The sequence below is a fragment of the Dermacentor albipictus genome, chromosome 8 (assembly GCF_038994185.2).
Source record: "Dermacentor albipictus isolate Rhodes 1998 colony chromosome 8, USDA_Dalb.pri_finalv2, whole genome shotgun sequence".
NCBI lineage: Eukaryota > Metazoa > Arthropoda > Arachnida > Ixodida > Ixodidae > Dermacentor > Dermacentor albipictus.
The window spans coordinates 106,738,380-106,762,744 of record NC_091828.1 but is presented as its reverse complement, the minus strand read 5'-3'; the positions used below and the strand labels follow the sequence as shown (position 1 = coordinate 106,762,744).

The 24,365-nt window shown below is 45.3% G+C and overlaps 1 long non-coding RNA gene across 2 annotated transcripts; it reads left to right on the top strand.

Moving 5' to 3' along the window:
• Positions 1–4,444: 4,444 nt before the first annotated feature.
• On the top strand, positions 4,445–9,566 carry LOC139048953 (uncharacterized). Of its 2 annotated transcripts, none has more exons than XR_011508040.1 (2): positions 4,445–8,792; positions 9,036–9,566. It is a non-coding gene; the product is annotated as an uncharacterized lncRNA (long non-coding RNA). The 2 variants fall into 2 exon arrangements; XR_011508039.1 differs by having other exon boundaries at positions 9,023–9,566.
• The last annotated feature ends 14,799 nt before the right edge of the window (positions 9,567–24,365 follow it).

Genomic DNA, 24,365 nt, shown 5'->3' with positions numbered 1-24,365 from the left:
GCATTAACGAGAGGGTGGCAGGCAGTGGCGTAGCTAGGTCGTCTGGCACCCGGGGCCGATAGCTCTTCTGTCACCCCTCCCCCCCTCCCCTGGGTGTAGTCGAGGAAGGCGTATAGACAATTTTCGGGTGTCTTCAGACGTATATGACCCCCCCCCCCCCCCCCCCCCCGCTACTGGCCCCGGCCGGGGCCCACGGCCCCCCGTTGCGATCCCGTATATACATGATGTGTCCCATCGCATCAAGAAAGCCGCAGGCCGGCCTGGTATAAAGGTCGTGTTCACTGCGCCTAACAAGTTGGGAAGGATGTGCAAAAAAAATTAACGAAAGCCGGAGAACACCTGGACCGTGCAATAAGCAACATGTCGCCAAGCCTGTAGATTGCAGTACCAGTGTAGTGTATTCCATTCCCACCTCTTGCGGCTGCACTTACTTCAGGGCAAACAGGACGCTGTATCAATGAACGTTTGCGTGAGCATGCGCACTGTGTCAAGATTAAGACTGGCAGTAATCTGGCTGTTCATTGTGCCAAGTGTGGCTGTTCTCCACCCCTTGACGACCCACGTGTGTTGAAAAGGTACAGCAATCGGATGGCCAGGGAAATCTTTGAGGCATTTTCAATGCGTCAGTTAGGAGCCACCTGTGTTAGTACCCCTTCCATAGCACTTTGTGATAAAGAACTTAAGTTCCTTAGAAGTTAAGCCGTTTGGCCTGTGTCCACCATGTTATGGTTTCTTTTATATTCTTTTATATTGTTTAATGTTATTGACGCATGCGCAGCAGTAGTTGACCGACGATGACTCGCCTTCCCCTCCCCTTCTTCTTTCACTCTCTTTATGCCTGTTGCAAATTGAAAAAATTTGCGCAGGCTCCAATAAAGGTGTTGTTGGCAGCCAGCGCTCGTCCTGTGTCCTCCCTTGTCCGTGTTTTTTGGCGCTGTTTTAAATTTGAATGATCATAAGGATAGAGCAGTTTGGTGAAGCTGTTGAATCAGCAACGAGAAAGGTGCAAACTGTGTGTACTGTAGTCATGGGCGACTTCAATACAAAAGTGGGAGAAAAATCGGCCGGGGGACAAGCAACTGACAACTACGACATCGATTCTGGGAATTGTATAGGAGAGATGTCGGCAGAATTCCCGGAAAAGATTAGACTCCGAACAATGAGTACTTTCTTCAGGAAGCGCATTAATAGGAACTATACTTGGAAAAGCCGTAACGGAGAAACAAGAAATGGAGCTCTCTGCCCATCTCACCCAAGCGCAAGATGTAGAAGCAGGCACGTACCCAGGGGGGGGCCCGGGCCCCCCCCCCGAAATAAAGGGGCATACCCCCCCCCCCCTCCCCACCCACGCCACCACTCCTCATACATTCCTAAAGCGCCGCCAGATCAATGTTGAGACTTCGCAGCTGATCATCGGTCAGCATTATGCTGCCTTTTTCACTCCTTTTAGATGGCGGTAGTTATCGCCATCGCTTGTAATGTGAAGGACAGTTTCCTCGTAGATTCCGCACCCGCGCGATTAACGCGAGATGCGTTCAGTTGTCACCATCTATTCAACCGTCACGCGCATAGCTGTTGCTTTTGTTAGTTCAACCTTCTTTGTTTAGGCTGATCCTGGGACCAGGAGAGGGATGCGGCTGTTACTCAGCTGGCCTGTACTCTCATGGAACGAGTTGCGGCCGGAGAAAACGCCAATTTCGTTTAACTTATGCCTTTGCTTCATTATTTCCTTGAGTCACGGCTCGCCGCGACGCTGGCAGATGTCCGGAACCATACAGACGTGATATGGGTTAGATAAGGTGGGAAATAAAATAATGTGAAAGAGCGTCCATCATGGAACCCTGCAATAATCCTTAAACCCATAAGCAAGATGACTGTCGCCCGTTACCTCGTCTGTTTTTCCCTAACTCTATAGCACTTTTCCTGCAAAATTGGCAACTGGAAACAAAAATCGCAAGGAGTTGAGAAATTAAGCGATCTACTGAGGGAGAGAGCCAAGACAACAACCAAACTGCAAGCAAAAGCAAATAATAAAAAAGTTAACCGATGTTTATGAGAATATTTATGGATCAACATCTTTTTATTTAAAAAGGAAGTAGAGAAAAAACGCCGCCGGAAGTGGAGAACAATTGTTTTGAATGGCGCTTCTACAGTTATCGGTCGAACTGCCTCACGTAGCCACTTCTCTGCTGTGCTTATGTGGGTGTTTTTCTAACCTTTCGCGGTGAGCGCAGTACGTCTAGAATCGCAGAGTCCTGCGCTCTACGCGGTTGTATAGGACTGGCGGCCGCACAGCGTTACGCAATTCGCGGAACTGTCAAAACTGATCAACAAGGCGAAAATAACTGATATTCGAAACTATGTTATATAACATGAGAAAGACTGAAGACTGAAAGACTGAAACTGAAAGACTGAAACTTCTCATGTTATATAACATGAGAAAGACTGAAGAAGCCGTAAAAAATGAACGCAGCCTGAAATTAGTAAAAAAGAAACCTGGCATAGGACAAACCATGATGTATGCACTAAAAGATAAGAAGGATAATATCATCAGCAATCTCGAAGATACAGTAAAAGCAGCGGAAAAATTCTAAGCTGACCTGTATACAGCACCCAGAGGAGTCACGATAGTTCACATAGAAACAGTAATGAACAGGATACAGAAACTCTCCTATAACTAGCGATGTGGTCAGAAGGGCCCTGCAAGACATGAAACGATGAAGAGCGGGAGGATAAGGTGGGATAACAGTCGATTTAATCAAAGATGGAGGAGACATAATGCTTGGAAAACTGGCGGCTCTGAATACGAAGTGTCTGTCGACTGCAAGGGTCCCAGAAAACTGGAAGAATGCAGACATTATACTAATTCACAAAAAAAGGAGACGTTAAAGAATTGAACAATTATGGGACCAATAACCTGCTCCCAGTATTATATAAAATTTTTACCAAAATAATCTCCAATAGAATAAGGGAACAGGCTGGCTTCAGGAAGAGATACTTTACAATGGATCACATCCATGTCATCAATCAGGTTATCGCGAAATCTGCACAGTACAATAAGCCTATCTATGTGGCGTATATGGATTACGAAAAGGCATTTGATTCAGCAGAGATACCAGCAATCGTAGAGGCACTACGTAATCAAGGAGTACAGAACGCTTACGTAAAAAGCTTGGAAAATATTGCTACATGCGTGAGGTATTTGTTTGTTTGAACGAGGCGCGTGGCGCCATCATTCCAGAAAAGAGGAGGAAGAACGAACTGGGCTCGCGCTGTGAATCTAACCGGTCAGCGCATCAACCGTTGTAAATATAATCTGTAAATAGTTTCTCGTCTTACTGACTCGTCTTTCGCGTTAGAATATCGATCTACAGCTACCTTAATTCTACACAAGAAAAGCAGGGAGATACCTATAGAGAAAGGGGTCAGACAGGGAGACACAATTTCTCCAAAGGTATTTTCTACGTGCTTAGAAGAATTCAAGCTATTAAACTGGGAAGGCTTAGGAGTAAAGATCGACGGCAAATATCTCAGCAACCTTTGGTTTGCTGATGACATTGTTCTATTCAACAACAATGCAGACGAGTTACAACAAATGATTGGAGAACTTAACAGAGAGAGTGTAAGAGTGGGGTTGAATATTATTATGCAGAAGATGAAGATAATGATAATTAGCCGGGCAATGGAACAAGAGATCAGGATGGCCAGTCGGCCACTAGAGACTGTGAAGGAGTACGTTTGCCTAGGTCAATTAATCAGAGGGAACCCTGATCATGAGAAGGAAATTCACAGAAGAATAAAAATAGGTTGGATCGCATACGGCAGACATTGCCAGCTCCGGACTGGAAGCTTACCATTATTATTGAAAAGTAAGGTGTGCAATCAGTGCATTTTGCCAGTGCAATATGTCCAGTGCCAATGCATTTGCCAGTGCATATGGGGCAGAGACTTGAGAACAAGTTAAGGACCACGCAAAGAGCGATCGAACGAAGATTGCTAGGCATAACGTTAAGAGAGAAAGAGAGTGGTTTGGATCAGAGAGCGAACGGGTATAGACGATATTCTAATTGACATCAAGAGGAAAAAATGTAGCTGGGCAGGTCATGTATAGCGCCGGTTAGATGACCGTTGGAGCATAAGGGTTACAGAATGGGTACCAAGAGAAGGGAAACGCAATCGAGGACGACAAAACACTAGGTGGAGCGATTAAATTAGGAAATTCGCGGGCGCTAGATGGAATCGGTTGGCGCAGGACAGGGGTAATTGGAGATCGCAGGGAGAGGCCTTCGTCTTGCAGTGGACATAAAACAGGATGATGATGATGATGATGATGATGATGATAGAGGTGGTGGGCCCCCCCCGAAAAAAAATCCTGGGTACGTGCCTGTGTAGAAGTGTTATGTATATGTAAAGGACAGTGATCCTAGGTTAGTGAGGTCTAGGATTGCTTTCAGTTTTGTCGTGTTATCGCTCTAGCGGCGGCGCGACTATCGCGACAGCTTGTTATATTAGCCCAGTCATGTGGCCACCGGGCCGCATTCCACTACGAGGCATCATGGAATAAACCACGTTTGGTTTTGCTTACGCCTTCTTCCTTCGGCTGCGGTTCCCCCCACGAAAACAGTACATTGGCGACGAGGATGGGATCCTGAGCAATTCTACGGCAAGCTGACATGGCAACGGAAGGTCCGGCAGCGGCGGGTGCAGTGGTGCAAATCGTGGGTCGACTGGGGCACATCGAGCCCTTTGACGAGACCGCGAGCGACTGGCCGTCGTACGAGGAACGCTTGTGGTCGTTTCTTTAGGTCAACCGTATCCCCGAGGACGACAAGGTACACGCTTTCTTGAGTCTCACGGGCCCAAAGACGTATGCAGTCTTCTCAACTCGTTGACCGCGCCGGAATTGCCGTTAGCTAAGGGCTTCGAGTTTTTTAAAGAGTCTTCTTGGTGACCATTTGGCACCGAAGCCGTCGGTAATTAGCGAACGCGCAAAAATTTCGCAGAAGAGCGCAACTTGAGACTGAATTATGTTGCGCAGTTGCGGAAATTGGCACAGACATGCGAATTTGAATCCGCCCTTGATCAGTCGTTGCGGGACCGTTTTGTCTGCGGTCTGTGCCGAGAAGATATACAGCGCGTGTTATTCACGGAGGATAACAAGCTAACCGTTCAGAAAGCCGCGGAACGAGCGCTAGCCATGGAAGCGGCGAAAAAGAGTTGCAGAATTAAGCGCACGCTTCGGAATCAAGCGCATCAGACGTTCACAAAGTCGGAGCGGTCGGGGAATCTGATATGACGCAGGAAAATCGCTACCGCTGTGGATCTGCGAAACATGCAAGCAGACTGTGCCCGCACGTTGCGGCCGTCTGTTTCAAACGTGATAAGAAAGGGCACGTTCAAAGAGTGCGCCAAGCTAACAAGAAAACGACGAAGGGAGCGCGTCGAAACGCGGTGAAGGGGTTGAGTCCCGTTCAAGCTTCTCTTAGCGTGAAAAGAATTGCTTCGCCTGGTTTGGAGCCGATGAAAATTTCAGAGCAAGTACAAGACGTACCCTTGGAAATGGAGCTGGATACTGGGGCGGGCTACTGTGTCCGTAACGTCTCTGGATCAGTTTCGTCAAATGTTTCCCTCGATCAAGGTCGTACCAACGACGCTGAAGCTGCGGACGTTCGACGGAGCCATCATCCAGCCTGTCGGAGTGACTCACGTTGCAGTGCAGTACGGAGAGCAGAGGGCCCAGCGGCCTTTTTACGTCACGAGAGAAAATTTGGGACCCCCTCTGCTAGGTCGTTCGACAATGGTTACAAGCCATCCGACTCGACTGGAGCCGTGCGTTCAAGCTCAACGCTATTCCCAGGTGGGACGATTCTGCCCGTTCCAAATTGCGCGCTCTTCTAGACAGGTACCAGAGTTTGTTTCAGGACGAGCTGGGGACAATTAGAGAAGAAAGAGCGACATTGTACCTGAAAGAAGGTAGCGTGCCAAAATTTATGTAGGCAAGAAGCGTGCCCTTTGCATTGCAACCAGCAATCGAGGCTGAGCTTCAAAAGTTGGAAGACATGGGAGTCATTTCGCCAGTCGGGACAAGTGACTACGCGACGCCGGTTGTGCCAGTAGTAAAGATGGACGGTGGCATAAGACTATGCGGCGATTATAAGACCACCCTAAACCATTGTCTTGAAACTGATCGGTATCCACTCCCGAGAATCGACGAGTTGTTCACAGCGCTCGCAGGGGGCCAATAATTTTCTAAAATTGACCTAAATCGAGCCTATCAGCAGGTAGTAATGTCGTAGTCGTCAAGAAAGTACTTGACACAAATACTCTTAAAGGACTTTTTCCCGTAAACAGGCTGCCGTTCGGGGTTTCTTCGGCACCTTCCGCTTTCCAAAGAATTATGGACACAATGGTTGAAAGACCTGAAAGGCGTCAGCTGCTATTTGCATGACGTTCTCATCACCGGCAAGACGTCAGACGAGCATTTTGCAAATCTCGAAGCGGTTCTGAAGCGGTTGACTGAGCGCGGCGTTCGAGTAAAGAAAGAAACGTGTTCATTTTTCCAAGCGGAATTACAGTATCTGGGTCATGTTATCAGTGCAGCAGGTGTCAGCTCTACGCCAGACAAGACAGAAGCACTGATGAAAGCGTCCGCACCCACAGGCAAGCAGCAACTACAATCGTTTCTGGGCATTGTAAATTACTACTGGAAGTTTGTTCCTCGATTGTCTACTCTGGCGAGTCCACTTTACCAACTGCTACGTCGCGACCAGCCATGGCTCTGGGATGAATCGTGTCAAGGAGCGTTCGAGGAAATCAAGAGTGCGTTGGCGTCATCCTCGATCCTGGTGCATTACGACCCAGATAAACCTTTGCAAGTGGCATGTGACGCTTCCCAATACGACGTGGGCGCAGTGCTTTCTCATGTAACTGAAGATGGAAGCTCTCGGCCTGTGTTTTATGCGTCGCGCACGTTAACTGAGGCTGAAAAGAAGTACAGTCAGCTAGAAAAAGAAGCGCTGGCCATTATCTTTGCCATCAAAAAGTTCCATTTTTACATCTATGGAAGATGTTTCACGTTGATCACGGATCGCAAGCCATTACAAACAATTCTGGGGCAAAAAACAGGCATTCCACCAATTGAAGCGGCACGCTTACAGCGATGGGCTGTCACGTTGCCCGCTTACAAGTACTCGCTCGTGTACAAAAAGTCCAGTGACAACGCAGAAGCAAATTTTTTTTTCAAGGTCCCAGCTCCAGGGTCCTGAAGACGGCGCGTCCGAAGGCGAAGAATCGTTTTATGCTTTGCGTCCGGACTCTATGCCGGTGTCCGCTAAACAGATTGCGCTCGCCACAGCACGTGATCCGGTGCTCAGTAAAGTGCTCCAGCTGACAAGCATAGGCTGGCCATTGCATTTGCGAGATGCGAGCTTAAACCAATTTTTCGACAGACGTTTGCACATCAGCGTGCATCAAGGGTGCCTCATGTGTGGCCTGAGGGTTGTTATTCAGTCCCCTCTTAGGGAGTCCGTCGTGCTCGACGAACTGCACCTAGGTCATCCCGGCATTGTGCGGAGCAAGGAGCAGGCTCGCAGCTACGTGTGCTGGCCGTCAATTGATGCAGACTTAAAGTACGAAGTTGCCAAGCCTGCCAGGAACAACGGAGTGATCCATTTAAGGCACCTCTGCATCCCTGGCCATGGCCGACCGCACCGTGGAGGCGAATTCACTTGGACTTCGCGGGACCTTTCCGAGGAACTATGTTTTGTAAGAGTTGAGGAGGACGTCGGGATGAAAAACTTGAGAGGTTTATTTACATTATTTACAGTGAGAGTCAATTAAATCTTAGTCATTACGGGCCGGCAGCAACTCGGACGCTGCGGCCCGTGGCAACAAGCTCGAAAGAGATGAATCAAGGAATGCTCCAGGAATGCTCTCTTGCTGCTCCCGGTCTGTGTCTTTTAAGCCCTTCGGTGTCTCGAAGACACGTCACGTTCGGCCAATCGGCGAGCCCGCTCAGGTGTCGTCATTTTCGGCCATTGGTAGGCGCCCGTGCGATTGTGTCACACCCGGTGGAGAGGGTCGCTCCTTGGTCCCCAATTGTCCGATTGCTTACGTCTCTCTGCGGTCTTGCCTTCCCGGTCTGCAACTACCGTGACAAAGGCGGACGGCGGTGGGGGGCGGATTGCTGCCAGGGCGTCACGGTGCATTACACCCGTCTTGCCTCTTGGACCCACGTCACCTGGAACAGTGCCAGGCTCTCGCTTCACTTTCGGGACCTGCGTTACCTGGAACCGTGCCAGGCTCCCGCAACACTTTCGAGAAGAGTCAAGCTGTGAATAGCTCCAGATGCGGCGCACGAGGTGGGGGCTGCCAACTTGTTTGCACGTGCCGCGCCTCGGGAATGTGGTATCCGTGCTTCTGCGCTCCTTAATTAGCTGTGGCGCGATTCGATGTGGTCTGGTGAACTCGAATAGGCTCGGGAAACGGTCCCGTGTCTAACAGTTTGTAGTGGTTGTAGATCCTCACTCGAAGTGGCCGTAAGTGTTCGTTATGCGAAGTACTACGTCCGAGCGTACTGTTGCCTGCTTGCATGAACTTTTCTGCAGATTCGGAGTGCCGGAGACGGTGGTGTCCGACAATGGACCACAACTGGTGTCCGAAGAGTTCAAGGCGTTCATGCGGAACGTTGGGGCCAGACGATGTCGTGAGCGCCCCTTATCACCCAAGCACAAATGGTCTGGCGGAGCGTTTCGTGCAAACGTTGAAGTCTGCTCTACGCAAGTCATCTCCCGGTGAGTCTGTCGAAGAAACACTTCACAACTTGTTATTGGCGTGCCGAAATACGCCTCACCCTAGGACTGGAGAAGCTCCAGCGAACCTGTTGATGGGTTGAAGGTTTCGCACCAGGCTGGATGCAATTAAGCCTGCAGTGGAGGGGAAGGTGATGCACAGTCAGTTCACCCAAATGCAGCAGCGCAGGAGCAACAGGGACTTGGTTTTTGTGTTAATGACACTGTTCTAGTTCGCAATTACAGAGGCTCAACGAAGTGGGTTCGTGGAACCGTTCTGAAGACTGGACCAGTCTCTTACAAAGTCATGGTAACCACACCCCGAGGCAAGTTCATCTGGCGTCGACATCTCGACCAGCTGCTGGCTGGCGCTGGCTTTATGGTGACACCAAGGGCATCTGACTCCGACTTCACGGAGGGGTTCCTGGTCTTCCCTCAAAGCGAGACTGGTGACCAGCCAACGTCAGAAGATCCGGGGCCCGTGGAGTCTGTCCCTCCAGCTCCCGCTCCTCCATCCGAGACATCAGCTCCGCAAAGGCGCTACCCGTCAAGACAACGCCGTCCACCCGAGCGATACCAAGCCCGTTCTTTAACTATTGTATAAGGATGCAAGTGCACCCTCTAAAATAAAGAGGGAGGAGTGTTGTGATATCATCGCCGCTAGAGCGATAGCAGCGGCGCGACTATCGCGACAGCTTGTTATATTATCCCAGTCATGTGGCCACCGGGCCGCATTCCACTACGAGCCATCATCGAATAAACCACGTTTTGTTTTGCTTACGCCTTCTTCCATCGGCCGCGGTTTCCCCACACGAAAACACTACAAATTTGAAGTGAGAAAGCGAAAAATTACTACAAAGGAACGTACCAACCTAGACACAGTAAGGCTAAACGTAGAATTGAGGCCGGAGCTCGCTAACAGATATGCAGCTTTAGAACAGGAAGATTAAGATAATATAGGGGCAATGAATGAACCCGTAACCAGTCTGATTTCAGAAACTGAAGTTGGAGGTAAGGCACCAAGGTAACTAGTAGGTAAGCTCTCTCAAGTAACAAAGTACGTTATAAATAAGCGACAAAGCATGAACCTGTCTAACTCCGAAGATACAATTCCCTGAACTGTAACAGCCGATAAACGAAAAGAAAGTAAGTGGTATTCGAAATTACGTTAAATATTAAGGAAGTAATAAAAATTGGCCTCAGCATGAAGTTAGGGAGGCGAAACTTGGTATCTAGGACAGGGCAAGATGTATTCAGTGAGAGATAAGCAAGGCAGTGTCAGCAATTTTAATGATATAGTAGAAGCAGCAGAAGAATTCTACACTGCCCACTACAGTACCCAGAATAGCCACGCAAACTTCATTGGAAGCACCCAGTGACAAGAATGATGTCTTGTGGGTACCCAATGGACATCGAATGCCAGGACATACAGATGAGCGGACCTTGAGCTCTCCAGAGAGATTAGGAGACCTACTACGCCAACATTGTAACGGGCTGTAGGCTTACCGTTTCTTTTTTTATTATTTTAGCGCGATAACGTTAATGTCACAGTGTCGCAGAAAGTCCAGCGTCGAACGTCACTTCGGCAAAAAGTAACTTACTGCAACCACACAGGCCCTCCTTGAGGCGCGAGGAAGTTACTAAGCTAATTGAATTCCTCGAGGTAAAGTAGGTAGAAAAAATCGTAAAGTACGACTTACACACAACCTGCAGATATGATAGCGTCAGATTGTAAACCGAATATACGCGAGAAACATAAATCTGTTACGCGGAAACTCAAACACAAATCTCTCTTAATGCGATAGCGTTTTCCAGCTGCCACTTGAGGTCTGTCTTAGTAGTGGCCCCTCTCGGTTCCTTGCGCATCAGCAAAAAAAAAATGACCAGGCTTAGCTTGGTTAAGCCAAGAATGCGTTGCATATGGCGCAAGTTGGGGCCCAGCTTTTCCTCCGGCTGTCGTGACGTCACGTCACGTGGTTGCGCTCAAGGTCAATGGTGGCTGCCCGGCCGCGCCCAAGGTCTGAACTGAGTGATTGCAATATGCGACGCATAAAAAATAATAGAACCACAAAGGTCGCTTTCGTACACAGCGTTCCCCACTAGCGTTTCACAGTAAACATTACGGTTACCTAAGCTGCAGTGGCCGGGAAGCGTGAAAAGCACTATAGGGTATCTTTGAATGCTATCGCGTTCCACTCTTAAAGGCAAAGCTTATCAGCGTCCTCCCTCACATTCTTGGTTTATTTAACGTGAAAACCAGCGTTAGCACGTGCTTGATGAATGACGAATGCGAAGAACCAGCGCTTTTGAAAGAACTTATTGGACCTGGCCGCAACTATTTTTTTCTAACGCCATAGGCTTACCGATTTGTTTTAGTTGTTTCATTTCTTTCCCATAAAATATTCTGAGCTTATTCATTTGCTTATCGCGTAAATCGGCGTCTACGCATGCGCGGGGAATGATATACACGCAGAACCAGTGCTTTTGAGAGAATTCTTAACCCGCCGTGGTTGCTCAGTGGCTATGGCGTTTGGCTGCTGAGCACGCGGTCGCAGGATCGAATCCCAGCCACGGAGGCCGCATTTCGATTGGGGCAGAAACACCCGTGTATTTAGGTGCACGTGAGAGAACCCCAGGTGGACAAAATTTCCGGCGTCCCACACTACGTCCTGCCTCTCAATCAGATAGTGGTTTCGGCAGGTAAAACCCCATAATTTAATGTGACAGAATTTATTTTACCCCTTTGAAACGAATATTTTCATGGGCTATAGGCTTAGCGTTTTCCTTTCATTTTTCCGAGAAAGTTATTTTCGGATCATTCACTTACTTATCGCGCAAATCGGCAGCAGCACATGCGTGCGAAGTGATCCATGCAAAGAACGAGTACTTTAAAGGGAGTTTATTGGACTTGCTCAAAACAACTATTTTCATGGTATAGGCTTAGCGTCTTTTTTTCATTTTTCCGACAAAATTATCTTCAGTTCATTCACTTATTTATCGCGAAGATCGGCATCGGCATGTGTATGCGGAGTGATCCGCGCAAAGAACGAGCACTTTAAAGGGAGTTTATTCGACCTCCCCAAAACAATTATTTTCATGGGCTATAGGCTTACCGTTTTTTCACATTTCCGAGAAAAATATTATCCGCTTATTAGCCTATTTATCGCGTAAATAGGCATTAGCACGTGCGTGCGCAGTGATCCATGCAAAGAACGAGCACCTTAAAGGGAGTTTATTCGACCTCCCCAAAACAATTATTTCCATGGGCTATAGGCTTACCGTTTTTTCACTTTTCCGAGAAAAATATTATCCGCTTATTAGCCTATTTATCGCGTAAATAGGCATTAGCACGTGCGTGCGCAGTGATCCATGCAAAGAACGAGCACCTTAAAGGGAGTTTATTCGACCTTCCCAAAACAATTATTTTCATGGGCTATAGGCTTACCGTTTTTTCACTTTTCCGAGAAAAATATTATCCGCTTATTCGCTGATTTATCGCGTAAATGGGCACTAGCACGTGCGTGCGAAGTGATCCGCGCAAAAAACGAGCACCTTAAAGGGAGTTGACCTTCCCAAAACAATTATTTCCATGGGCTATAGGCTTACCGTTTTTTCACTTTTCCTAGAAAAATATTATCCGCTTATTCGCTGATTTATCGCGTAAATGGGCACAAGCACGTGCGTGCGAAGTGATCCGCGCAAAAAACGAGCACCTTAAAGGGAGTTGACCTTCCCAAAACAATTATTTCCATGGGCTATAGGCTTACCGTTTTTTCACTTTTCCTAGAAAAATATTATCCGCTTATTCGCTGATTTATCGCGTAAATGGGCACTAGCACGTGCGTGCGAAGTGATCCGCGCAAAAAACGAGCACCTTAAAGGGAGTTGACCTTCCCAAAACAATTATTTCCATGGGCTATAGGCTTACCGTTTTTTCACTTTTCCTAGAAAAATATTATCCGCTTATTCGCTGATTTATCGCGTAAATGGGCACTAGCACGTGCGTGCGAAGTGATCCGCGCAAAAAACGAGCACCTTAAAGGGAGTTTATTCGACCTTCCCAAAACAATTATTTCCATGGGCTATAGGCTTACCGTTTTTTCACTTTTCCTAGAAAAATATTATCCGCTTATTCGCTGATTTATCGCGTAAATGGGCACTAGCACGTGCGTGCGAAGTGATCCGCGCAAAAAACGAGCACCTTAAAGGGAGTTTATTCGACCTTCCCAAAACAATTATTTCCATGGGCTATAGGCTTACCGTTTCTTCACTTTTCCTAGAAAAATATTATCCGCTTATTCGCTGATTTATCGCGTAAATGGGCACTAGCACGTGCGTGCGAAGTGATCCGCGCAAAAAACGAGCACCTTAAAGGGAGTTGACCTTCCCAAAACAATTATTTCCATGGGCTATAGGCTTACCGTTTTTTCACTTTTCCTAGAAAAATATTATCCGCTTATTCGCTGATTATCGCGTAAATGGGCACTAGCACGTGCGTGCGCAGTGATCCGCGCAAAGAACGAGCACCTTAAAGGGTGGTTGACCTTCCCAAAACAATTATTTCCATGGGCTATAGGCTTACCGTTTTTTCACTTTTCCTAGAAAAATATTATCCGCTTATTCGCTGATTTATCGCGTAAATGGGCACTAGCACGTGCGTGCGAAGTGATCCGCGCAAAAAACGAGCACCTTAAAGGGAGTTTATTCGACCTCCCCCAAAACAATTATTTCCATGGGCTATAGGCTTACCGTTTTTTCACTTTTCCTAGAAAAATATTATCCGCTTATTCGCTGATTTATCGCGTAAATGGGCACTAGCACGTGCGTGCGAAGTGATCCGCGCAAAAAACGAGCACCTTAAAGGGAGTTTATTCGACCTCCCCAAAACAATTATTTCCATGGGCTATAGGCTTACCGTTTTTTCACTTTTCCGAGAAAAATATTATCCGCTTATTCGCTGATTTATCGCGTAAATAGGAACTAGCACGTGCGTGCGCAGTGATCCGCGCAAAGAATGAGCACCTTAAAGGGAGTTTATTCGACCTTCCCAAAACAATTATTTCCATGGGCTATAGGCTTACCGTTTTTTCACTTTTCCGAGAAAAATATTATCCGCTTATTCGCTGATTTATCGCGTAAATGGGCACTAGCACGTGCGTGCGAAGTGATCCGCGCAAAGAACGAGCACCGTAAAGGGAGTTTATTCGACCTTCCCAAAACAATTATTTCCATGGGCTATAGGCTTACCGTTTTTTCACTTTTCCTAGAAAAATATTATCCGCTTATTCGCTGATTTATCGCGTAAATGGGCACTAGCACGTGCGTGCGAAGTGATCCGCGCAAAAAACGAGCACCTTAAAGGGAGTTTATTCGACCTTCCCAAAACAATTATTTCCATGGGCTATAGGCTTACCGTTTTTTCACTTTTCCGAGAAAAATATTATCCGCTTATTCGCTGATTTATCGCGTAAATAGGCATTAGCACGTGCGTGCGAAGTGATCCGAGCAAAGAATGAGCACCTTAAAGGGAGTTTATTCGACCTCCCCAAAACAATTATTTTCATGGGCTATAGGCTTACCGTTTTTTCACTTTTCCGAGAAAAATATTATCCGCTTATTCGCTGATTTATCGCGTAAATAGGAATTAGCACGTGCGTGCGCAGTGATCCGCGCAAAGAATGAGCACCTTAAAGGGAGTTTATTCGACCTCCCCAAAACAATTATTTCCATGGGCTATAGGCTTACCGTTTTTTCACTTTTCCGAGAAAAATATTATCCGCTTATTCGCTGATTTATCGCGTAAATAGGCATTAGCACGTGCGTGCGCAGTGATCCGAGCAAAGAATGAGCACCTTAAAGGGAGTTTATTCGACCTTCCCAAAACAATAATTTCCAGGCTTACCGTTTTTTCACTTTTCCGAGAAAAATATTATCTGCTTATTCGCTGATTTATCGCGTAAATGGGCACTAGCACGTGCGTGCGCAATGATCCGCGCAAAGAATGAGCACCTTAAAGGGAGTTTATTCGACCTCCCCAAAACAATTATTTCCATGGGCTATAGGCTTACCGTTTTTTCACTTTTCCGAGAAAAATATTATCCGCTTATTCGCTGATTTATCGCGTAAATAGGCATTAGCACGTGCGTGCGAAGTGATCCGAGCAAAGAATGAGCACCTTAAAGGGAGTTTATTCGACCTTCCCAAAACAATTATTTTCATGGGCTATAGGCTTACCGTTTTTTCACTTTTCCGAGAAAATATTATCCGCTTATTAGCCTATTTATCGCGTAAATAGGCATTAGCACGTGCGTGCGCAGTGATCCATGCAAAGAACGAGCACCTTAAAGGGAGTTTATTCGACCTTCCCAAAACAATTATTTTCATGGGCTATAGGCTTACCGTTTTTTCACTTTTCCGAGAAAAATATTATCCGCTTATTAGCCTATTTATCGCGTAAATAGGCATTAGCACGTGCGTGCGCAGTGATCCATGCAAAGAACGAGCACCTTAAAGGGAGTTTATTCGACCTTCCCAAAACAATTATTTTCATGGGCTATAGGCTTACCGTTTTTTCACTTTTCCTAGAAAAATATTATCCGCTTATTCGCTGATTTATCGCGTAAATGGGCACTAGCACGTGCGTGCGAAGTGATCCGCGCAAAAAACGAGCACCTTAAAGGGAGTTTATTCGACCTTCCCAAAACAATTATTTCCATGGGCTATAGGCTTACCGTTTTTTCACTTTTCCGAGAAAAATATTATCCGCTTATTCGCTGATTTATCGCGTAAATGGGCACTAGCACGTGCGTGCGAAGTGATCCGCGCAAAGAACGAGCACCTTAAAGGGAGTTTATTCGACCTTCCCAAAACAATTATTTCCATGGGCTATTATAGGCTTACCGTTTTTTCACTTTTCCGAGAAAAATATTATCCGCTTATTCGCTGATTTATCGCGTAAATGGGCACTAGCACGTGCATGCGAAGTGATCCGCGCAAAAAACGAGCACCTTAAAGGGAGTTTATTCGACCTTCCCAAAACAATTATTTCCATGGGCTATAGGCTTACCGTTTTATCACTTTTCCGAGAAAAATATTATCCGCTTATTCGATGATTTATCGCGTAAATGGGCACTAGCACATGCGTGCGAAGTGATCCGAGCAAAGAACGAGCACCTTAAAGGGAGTTTATTCGACCTTCCCAAAACAATTATTTTCATGGGCTATAGGCTTACCGTTTTTTCACTTTTCCGAGAAAAATATTATCCGCTTATTCGCTGATTTATCGCGTAAATGGGCACTAGCACGTGCGTGCGAAGTGATCCGAGCAAAGAATGAGCACCTTAAAGGGAGTTTATTCGACCTTCCCAAAACAATTATTTCCATGGGCTATATATAGGCTTACCGTTTTTTCACTTTTCCGAGAAAAATATTATCCGCTTATTCGCTGATTTATCGCGTAAATGGGCACTAGCACGTGCGTGCGAAGTGATCCGAGCAAAGAACGAGCACCTTAAAGGGAGTTTATTCGACCTTCCCAAAACAATTATTTTCATGGGCTATAGGCTTACCGTTTTTTCACTTTTCCGAGAAAAATATTATCCGCTTATTCGCTGATTTATCGCGTAAATGGGCACTAGCACGTGCGTGCGCAGTGATCCGCGCAAGAATGAGCACCTTAAAGGGAGTTTATTCGACCTTCCCAAAACAATAATTTCCATGGGCTATAGGCTTACCGTTTTTTCACTTTTCCGAGAAAAATATTATCCGCTTATTCGCTGATTTATCGCGTAAATGGGCACTAGCACGTGTGTGCGCAATGATCCACGCAAGAATGAGCACCTTAAAGGGAGTTTATTCGACCTTCCCAAAACAATTATTTCCATGGGCTATAGGCTTACCGTTTTTTCACTTTTCCGAGAAAAATATTATCCGCTTATTCGCTGATTTATCGCGTAAATGGGCACTAGCACGTGCGTGCGCAGTGATCCGCGCAAGAATGAGCACCTTAAAGGGAGTTTATTCGACCTTCCCAAAACAATTATTTCCATGGGCTATAGGCTTACCGTTTTTTCACTTTTCCGAGAAAAATATTATCCGCTTATTCGCTGATTTATCGCGTAAATAGGCATTAGCACGTGCGTGCGCAGTGATCCGAGCAAAGAATGAGCACCTTAAAGGGAGTTTATTCGACCTCCCCAAAACAATTATTTCCATGGGCTATAGGCTTACCGTTTTTTCACTTTTCCGAGAAAAATATTATCTGCTTATTCGCTGATTTATCGCGTAAATGGGCACTAGCACGTGCGTGCGCAATGATCCGCGCAAAGAATGAGCACCTTAAAGGGAGTTTATTCCACCTCCCCAAAACAATTATTTCCATGGGCTATAGGCTTACCGTTTTTTCACTTTTCCGAGAAAAATATTATCCGCTTATTCGCTGATTTATCGCGTAAATAGGCATTAGCATGTGCGTGCGAAGTGATCCGAGCAAAGAATGAGCACCTTAAAGCGAGTTTATTCGACCTTCCCAAAACAATTATTTTCATGGGCTATAGGCTTACCGTTTTTTCACTTTTCCGAGAAAATATTATCCGCTTATTAGCCTATTTATCGCGTAAATAGGCATTAGCACGTGCGTGCGCAGTGATCCATGCAAAGAACGAGCACCTTAAAGGGAGTTTATTCGACCTTCCCAAAACAATTATTTTCATGGGCTATAGGCTTACCGTTTTTTCACTTTTCCGAGAAAAATATTATCCGCTTATTAGCCTATTTATCGCGTAAATAGGCATTAGCACGTGCGTGCGCAGTGATCCATGCAAAGAACGAGCACCTTAAAGGGAGTTTATTCGACCTTCCCAAAACAATTATTTTCATGGGCTATAGGCTTACCGTTTTTTCACTTTTCCGAGAAAAATATTATCCGCTTATTCGCTGATTTATCGCGTAAATAGGCACTAGCACGTGCGTGCGCAGTGATCCGCGCAAAGAATGAGCACCTTATAGGGAGTTTATTCGACCTCCCCAAAACAATTATTTCCATGGGCTATAGGCTTACCGTTTTTTCACTTTTCCGAGAAAAATATTATCCGCTTATTCGCTGATTTATCGCGTAAATGGGCACTAGCACGTGCGTGCGAAGTGATCCGAGCAAAGAACGAGCACCTTAAAGGGAGTTTATTCGACCTTCCCAAAACAATTATTTTCATGGGCTATAGGCTTACCGTTTTTTCACTTTTCCGAGAAAAATATTATCCGCTTATTCGCTGATTTATCGCGTAAATGGGCACTAGCACGTGCGTGCGCAGTGATCCGCGCAAGAATGAGCACCTTAAAGGGAGTTTATTCGACCTTCCCAAAACAATAATTTCCATGGGCTATAGGCTTACCGTTTTTTCACTTTTCCGAGAAAAATATTATCCGCTTATTCGCTGATTTATCGCGTAAATGGGCACTAGCACGTGCGTGCGCAATGATCCACGCAAGAATGAGCACCTTAAAGGGAGTTTATTCGACCTTCCCAAAACAATTATTTCCATGGGCTATAGGCTTACCGTTTTTTCACTTTTCCGAGAAAAATATTATCCGCTTATTCGCTGATTTATCGCGTAAATGGGCATTAGCACGTGCGTGCGCAGTGATCCGCGCAAGAATGAGCACCTTAAAGGGAGTTTATTCGACCTTCCCAAAACAATAATTTCCATGGGCTATAGGCTTACCGTTTTTTCACTTTTCCGAGAAAAATATTATCCGCTTATTCGCTGATTTATCGCGTAAATGGGCACTAGCACGTGCGTGCGCAATGATCCGCGCAAAAATGAGCACATTAAAGGGAGTTTATTCGACCTTCCCAAAACAATTATTTCCATGGGCTATAGGCTTACCGTTTTTTCACTTTTCCGAGAAAAATATTATCCGCTTATTCGCCGATTTATCGCGCAAATGGGCACTAGCACGTACGTGCGCAATGATCCGCGCAAAAATGAGCACATTGAAGGGAGTTTATTCGACCTTCCCAAAACAATTATTTCCATGGGCTTACCGTTTTTTCACTTTTCCGAGAAAAATATTATCCGCTTATTCGCTGATTTATCGCGTAAATGGGCACTAGCACGTGCGTGGGCAATGATCCGCGCAAAAATGAGCACATTAAAGGGAGTTTATTCCACCTTCCCAAAACAATTATTTCCATGGGCTATAGGCTTACCGTTTTTTCACTTTTCCGAGAAAAATATTATCCGCTTATTCGCTGATTTATCGCGTAAATGGGCACTAGCACGTGCGTGCGCAATGATCCGCGCAAGAATGAGCACCTTAAAGGGAGTTTATTCGACCTTCCCAAAACAATTATTTTCATGGGCTATAGGCTTACCGTTTTTTCACTTTTCCGAGAAAAATATTATCCGCTTATTCGCTGATTAATCGCGTAAATGGGCACTAGCACGTGCGTGCGCAGTGATCCGCGCAAAAATGAGCACCTTAAAGGGAGTTTATTCGACCTTCCCAAAACAATTATTTCCATGGGCTATAGGCTTACCGTTTTTTCACTTTCCCGAGAAAAATATTATCCGCTTATTCGCTGATTTATCGCGTAAATGGGCACTAGCACGTGCGTGCGCAATGATCCGCGCAAAAATGAGCACCTTAAAGGGAGTTTATTCGACCTTCCCAAAACAATTATTTCCATGGGCTTACCGTTTTTTCACTTTTCCGAGAAAAATATTATCCGCTTATTCGCTGATTTATCGCGTAAATAGGCACTAGCACGTGCGTGCGAAGTGATCCGCGCAAGAATGAGCACCTTAAAGGGAGTTTATTCGACCTTCCCAAAACAATAATTTCCGTGGGCTATAGGCTTACCGTTTTTTCACTTTTCCGAGAAAAATATTATCCGCTTATTCGCTGATTTATCGCGTAAATGGGCACTAGCACGTGCGTGCAAAGTGATCCGCGCAAAAATGAGCACCTTAAAGGGAGTTTATTCGACCTTCCCAAAACAATAATTTCCGTGGGCTATAGGCTTACCGTTTTTTCACTTTTCCGAGAAAAATATTATCCGCTTATTCGCTGATTTATCGCGTAAATGGGCACTAGCACGTGCGTGCAAAGTGATCCGCGCAAAAATGAGCACCTTAAAGGGAGTTTATTCGACCTTCCCAAAACAATAATTTCCGTGGGCTATAGGCTTACCGTTTTTTCACTTTTCCGAGAAAAATATTATCCGCTTATTCGCTGATTTATCGCGTAAATGGGCACTAGCACGTGCGTGCGCAGTGATCCGCGCAAAAATGAGCACCTTAAAGGGAGTTTATTCGACCTCCCCAAAACAATTATTTCCATGGGCTATAGGCTTACCGTTTTTTCACTTTTCCGAGAAAAATATTATCCGCTTATTAGCCTATTTATCGCGTAAATAGGCATTAGCACGTGCGTGCGCAGTGATCCATGCAAAGAACGAGCACCTTAAAGGGAGTTTATTCGACCTTCCCAAAACAATTATTTTCATGGGCTATAGGCTTACCGTTTTTTCACGTTTCCGAGAAAAATATTATCCGCTTATTAGCCTATTTATCGCGTAAATAGGCATTAGCACGTGCGTGCGCAGTGATCCATGCAAAGAACGAGCACCTTAAAGGGAGTTTATTCGACCTTCCCAAAACAATTATTTCCATGGGCTATAGGCTTACCGTTTTTTCACTTTTCCGAGAAAAATATTATCCGCTTATTCGCTGATTTATCGCGTAAATGGGCACTAGCACGTGCGTGCAAAGTGATCCGCGCAAAAATGAGCACCTTAAAGGGAGTTTATTCGACCTTCCCAAAACAATAATTTCCGTGGGCTATAGGCTTACCGTTTTTTCACTTTTCCGAGAAAAATATTATCCGCTTATTCGCTGATTTATCGCGTAAATGGGCACTAGCACGTGCGTGCGCAGTGATCCGCGCAAAGAACGAGCACCTTAAAGGGAGTTTATTCGACCTCCCCAAAACAATAATTTCCGTGGGCTATAGGCTTACCGTTTTTTCACTTTTCCGAGAAAAATAATATCCGCTTATTCGCTGATTTATCGCGTAAATGGGCACTAGCACGTGCGTGCGCAGTGATCCGCGCAAAAATGAGCACCTTAAAAGGAGTTTATTCGACCTCCCCAAAACAATTATTTCCATGGGCTATAGGCTTACCGTTTTTTCACTTTTCCGAGAAAAATATTATCCGCTTATTCGCTGATTTATCGCGTAAATGGGCACTAGCACGTGCGTGCGAAGTGATCCGCGCAAAGAACGAGCACCTTAAAGGGAGTTTATTCGACCTTCCCAAAACAATTATTTTCATGGGCTATAGGCTTACCGTTTTTTCACTTTTCCGAGAAAAATATTATCCGCTTATTAGCCTATTTATCGCGTAAATAGGCATTAGCACGTGCGTGCGCAGTGATCCATGCAAAGAACGAGCACCTTAAAGGGAGTTTATTCGACCTTCCCAAAACAATTATTTTCATGGGCTATAGGCTTACCGTTTTTTCACGTTTCCGAGAAAAATATTATCCGCTTATTCGCTGATTTATCGCGTAAATGGGCATTAGCACGTGCGTGCGAAGTGATCCGCGCAAAGAACGTGCACCTTAAAGGGAGTTTATTCGACCTTCCCAAAACAATTATTTCCATGGGCTATAGGCTTACCGTTTTTTCACTTTTCCGAGAAAAATATTATCCGCTTATTCGCTGATTTATCGCGTAAATAGGCACTAGCACGTGCGTGCGAAGTGATCCGCGCAAAGAACGTGCACCTTAAAGGGAGTTTATTCGACCTTCCCAAAAGAATTATTTCCATGGGCTATAGGCTTACCGTTCTTTCACTTTTCCGTGAAAAATATTATCCGCTTATTCGCTCATTTATCGCGTAAATAGGCATTAGCACGTGCGTGCGAAGTGATCCGAGCAAAGAACGAGCACCTTAAAGGGAGTTTATTCGACCTTCCCAAAACAATTATTTTCATGGGCTATAGGCTTACCGTTCTTTCACTTTTCCGAGAAAAATATTATCCGCTTATTCGCTGATTAATCGCGTAAATAGGCATTAGCACGTGCGTGCGAAATGATCCGAGCAAAGAACGAGCACTTTAAAGGGAGTTTATTCGACCTTCCCAAAACAATTATTTCCATGGGCTATAGGCTTACCGTTTTTTCACTTTTCCGAGAAAAATATTATCCGCTTATTCGCTGATTTATCGCGTAAATGGGCACTAGCACGTGCGTGCGAAGTGATCCGAGCAAAGAACGAGCACCTTTAAAGAATGAGCACCCTAAAGGGAGTTTATTCGACCTCCCCAAAACAATTATTTCCATGCGCTATAGGCTTACCGTTTTTTCACTTCTCCGAGAAAAATATTATCCGCTTATTCGCTGATTTATCGCGTAAATGGGCACTAGCACGTGCGTGCGAAGTGATCCGAGCAAAGAACGAGCACCTTTAAAGAATGAGCACCCTAAAGGGAGTTTATTCGACCTCCCCAAAACAATTATTTCCATGCGCTATAGGCTTACCGTTTTTTCACTTTTCCGAGAAAAATATTATCCGCTTATTCGCTGATTTATCGCGTAAATGGGCACTAGCACGTGCGTGCGAAGTGATCCGCGCAAAGAACGAGCACCTTTAAAGAATGAGCACCCTAAAGCGAGTTTATTCGACCTCCCCAAAACAATTATTTCCATGGGCTATAAAAGGAAACGTATGCCAGACTTTACACGGCAAACTTCCAATGATTTTATAATCGGTCTTATATTTGAGCATAGGCTTACCGTTTTTTCACTTTTCCGAGAAAAATATTATCCGCTTATTCGCTGATTTATCGCGTAAATAGGCATTAGCACGTGCGTGCGAAGTGATCCGAGCAAAGAACGAGCACTTTAAAGGGAGTTTATTCGACCTTCCCAAAACAATTATTTCCATGAGCTATAGGCTTACCGTTTTTTCACTTTTCCGAGAAAAATATTATCCGCTTATTCGCTGATTTATCGCGTAAATGGGCACTAGCACGTGCGCGCGAAGTGATCCGTGCAAAGAACGAGCACCTTTAAAGAATGAGCACCCTAAAGGGAGTTTATTCGACCTCCCCAAAACAATTATTTCCATGGGCTATAAAAGGAAACGTATGCCAGACTTTACACGGCAAACTTCCAATGATTTTATAATCGGTCTTATATTTGAGCATAGGCTTACCGTTTTTTCACTTTTCCGAGAAAAATATTATCCGCTTATTCGCTGATTTATCGCGTAAATGGGCACTAGCACGTGCGCGCGCAATGATCCGAGCAAAGAACGAGCACCTTAAAGGGAGTTTATTCGACCTTCGCAAAACAATTATTTCCATGGGCTATAGGCTTACCCTTTTTTTCACTTTTCCGAGAAAATATTATCCGCTTATTCGCTGATTTATCGCGTAAATGGGCACTAGCACGTGCGTGCAAAGTGATCCGAGCAAAGAACGAGCACCTTAAAGGGAGTTTATTCGACCTTCGCAAAACAATTATTTCCATGCGCTATAGGCTTACCGTTTTTTCACTTCTCCGAGAAAAATATTATCCGCTTATTCGCTGATTTATCGCGTAAATGGGCACTAGCACGTGCGTGCGAAGTGATCCGAGCAAAGAACGAGCACCTTTAAAGAATGAGCACCCTAAAGGGAGTTTATTCGACCTCCCCAAAACAATTATTTCCATGCGCTATAGGCTTACCGTTTTTTCACTTTTCCGAGAAAAATATTATCCGCTTATTCGCTGATTTATCGCGTAAATGGGCACTAGCACGTGCGTGCGAAGTGATCCGCGCAAAGAACGAGCACCTTTAAAGAATGAGCACCCTAAAGCGAGTTTATTCGACCTCCCCAAAACAATTATTTCCATGGGCTATAAAAGGAAACGTATGCCAGACTTTACACGGCAAACTTCCAATGATTTTATAATCGGTCTTATATTTGAGCATAGGCTTACCGTTTTTTCACTTTTCCGAGAAAAATATTATCCGCTTATTCGCTGATTTATCGCGTAAATAGGCATTAGCACGTGCGTGCGAAGTGATCCGCGCAAAAATGAGCACCTTAAAGGGAGTTTATTCGACCTTCCCAAAACAATAATTTCCGTGGGCTATAGGCTTACCGTTTTTTCACCTTTCCGAGAAAAATATTATCCGCTTATTCGCTGATTTATCGCGTAAATGGGCACTAGCACGTGCGCGCGCAATGATCCGAGCAAAGAACGAGCACTTTAAAGGGAGTTTATTCGACCTTCCCAAAACAATTATTTCCATGAGCTATAGGCTTACCCTTTTTTTCACTTTTCCGAGAAAATATTATCCGCTTATTCGCTGATTTATCGCGTAAATGGGCACTAGCACGTGCGTGCAAAGTGATCCGAGCAAAGAACGAGCACCTTAAAGGGAGTTTATTCGACCTTCGCAAAACAATTATTTCCATGGGCTATAGGCTTACCCTTTTTTTCACTTTTCCGAGAAAATATTATCCGCTTATTCGCTGATTTATCGCGTAAATGGGCACTAGCACGTGCGTGCAAAGTGAT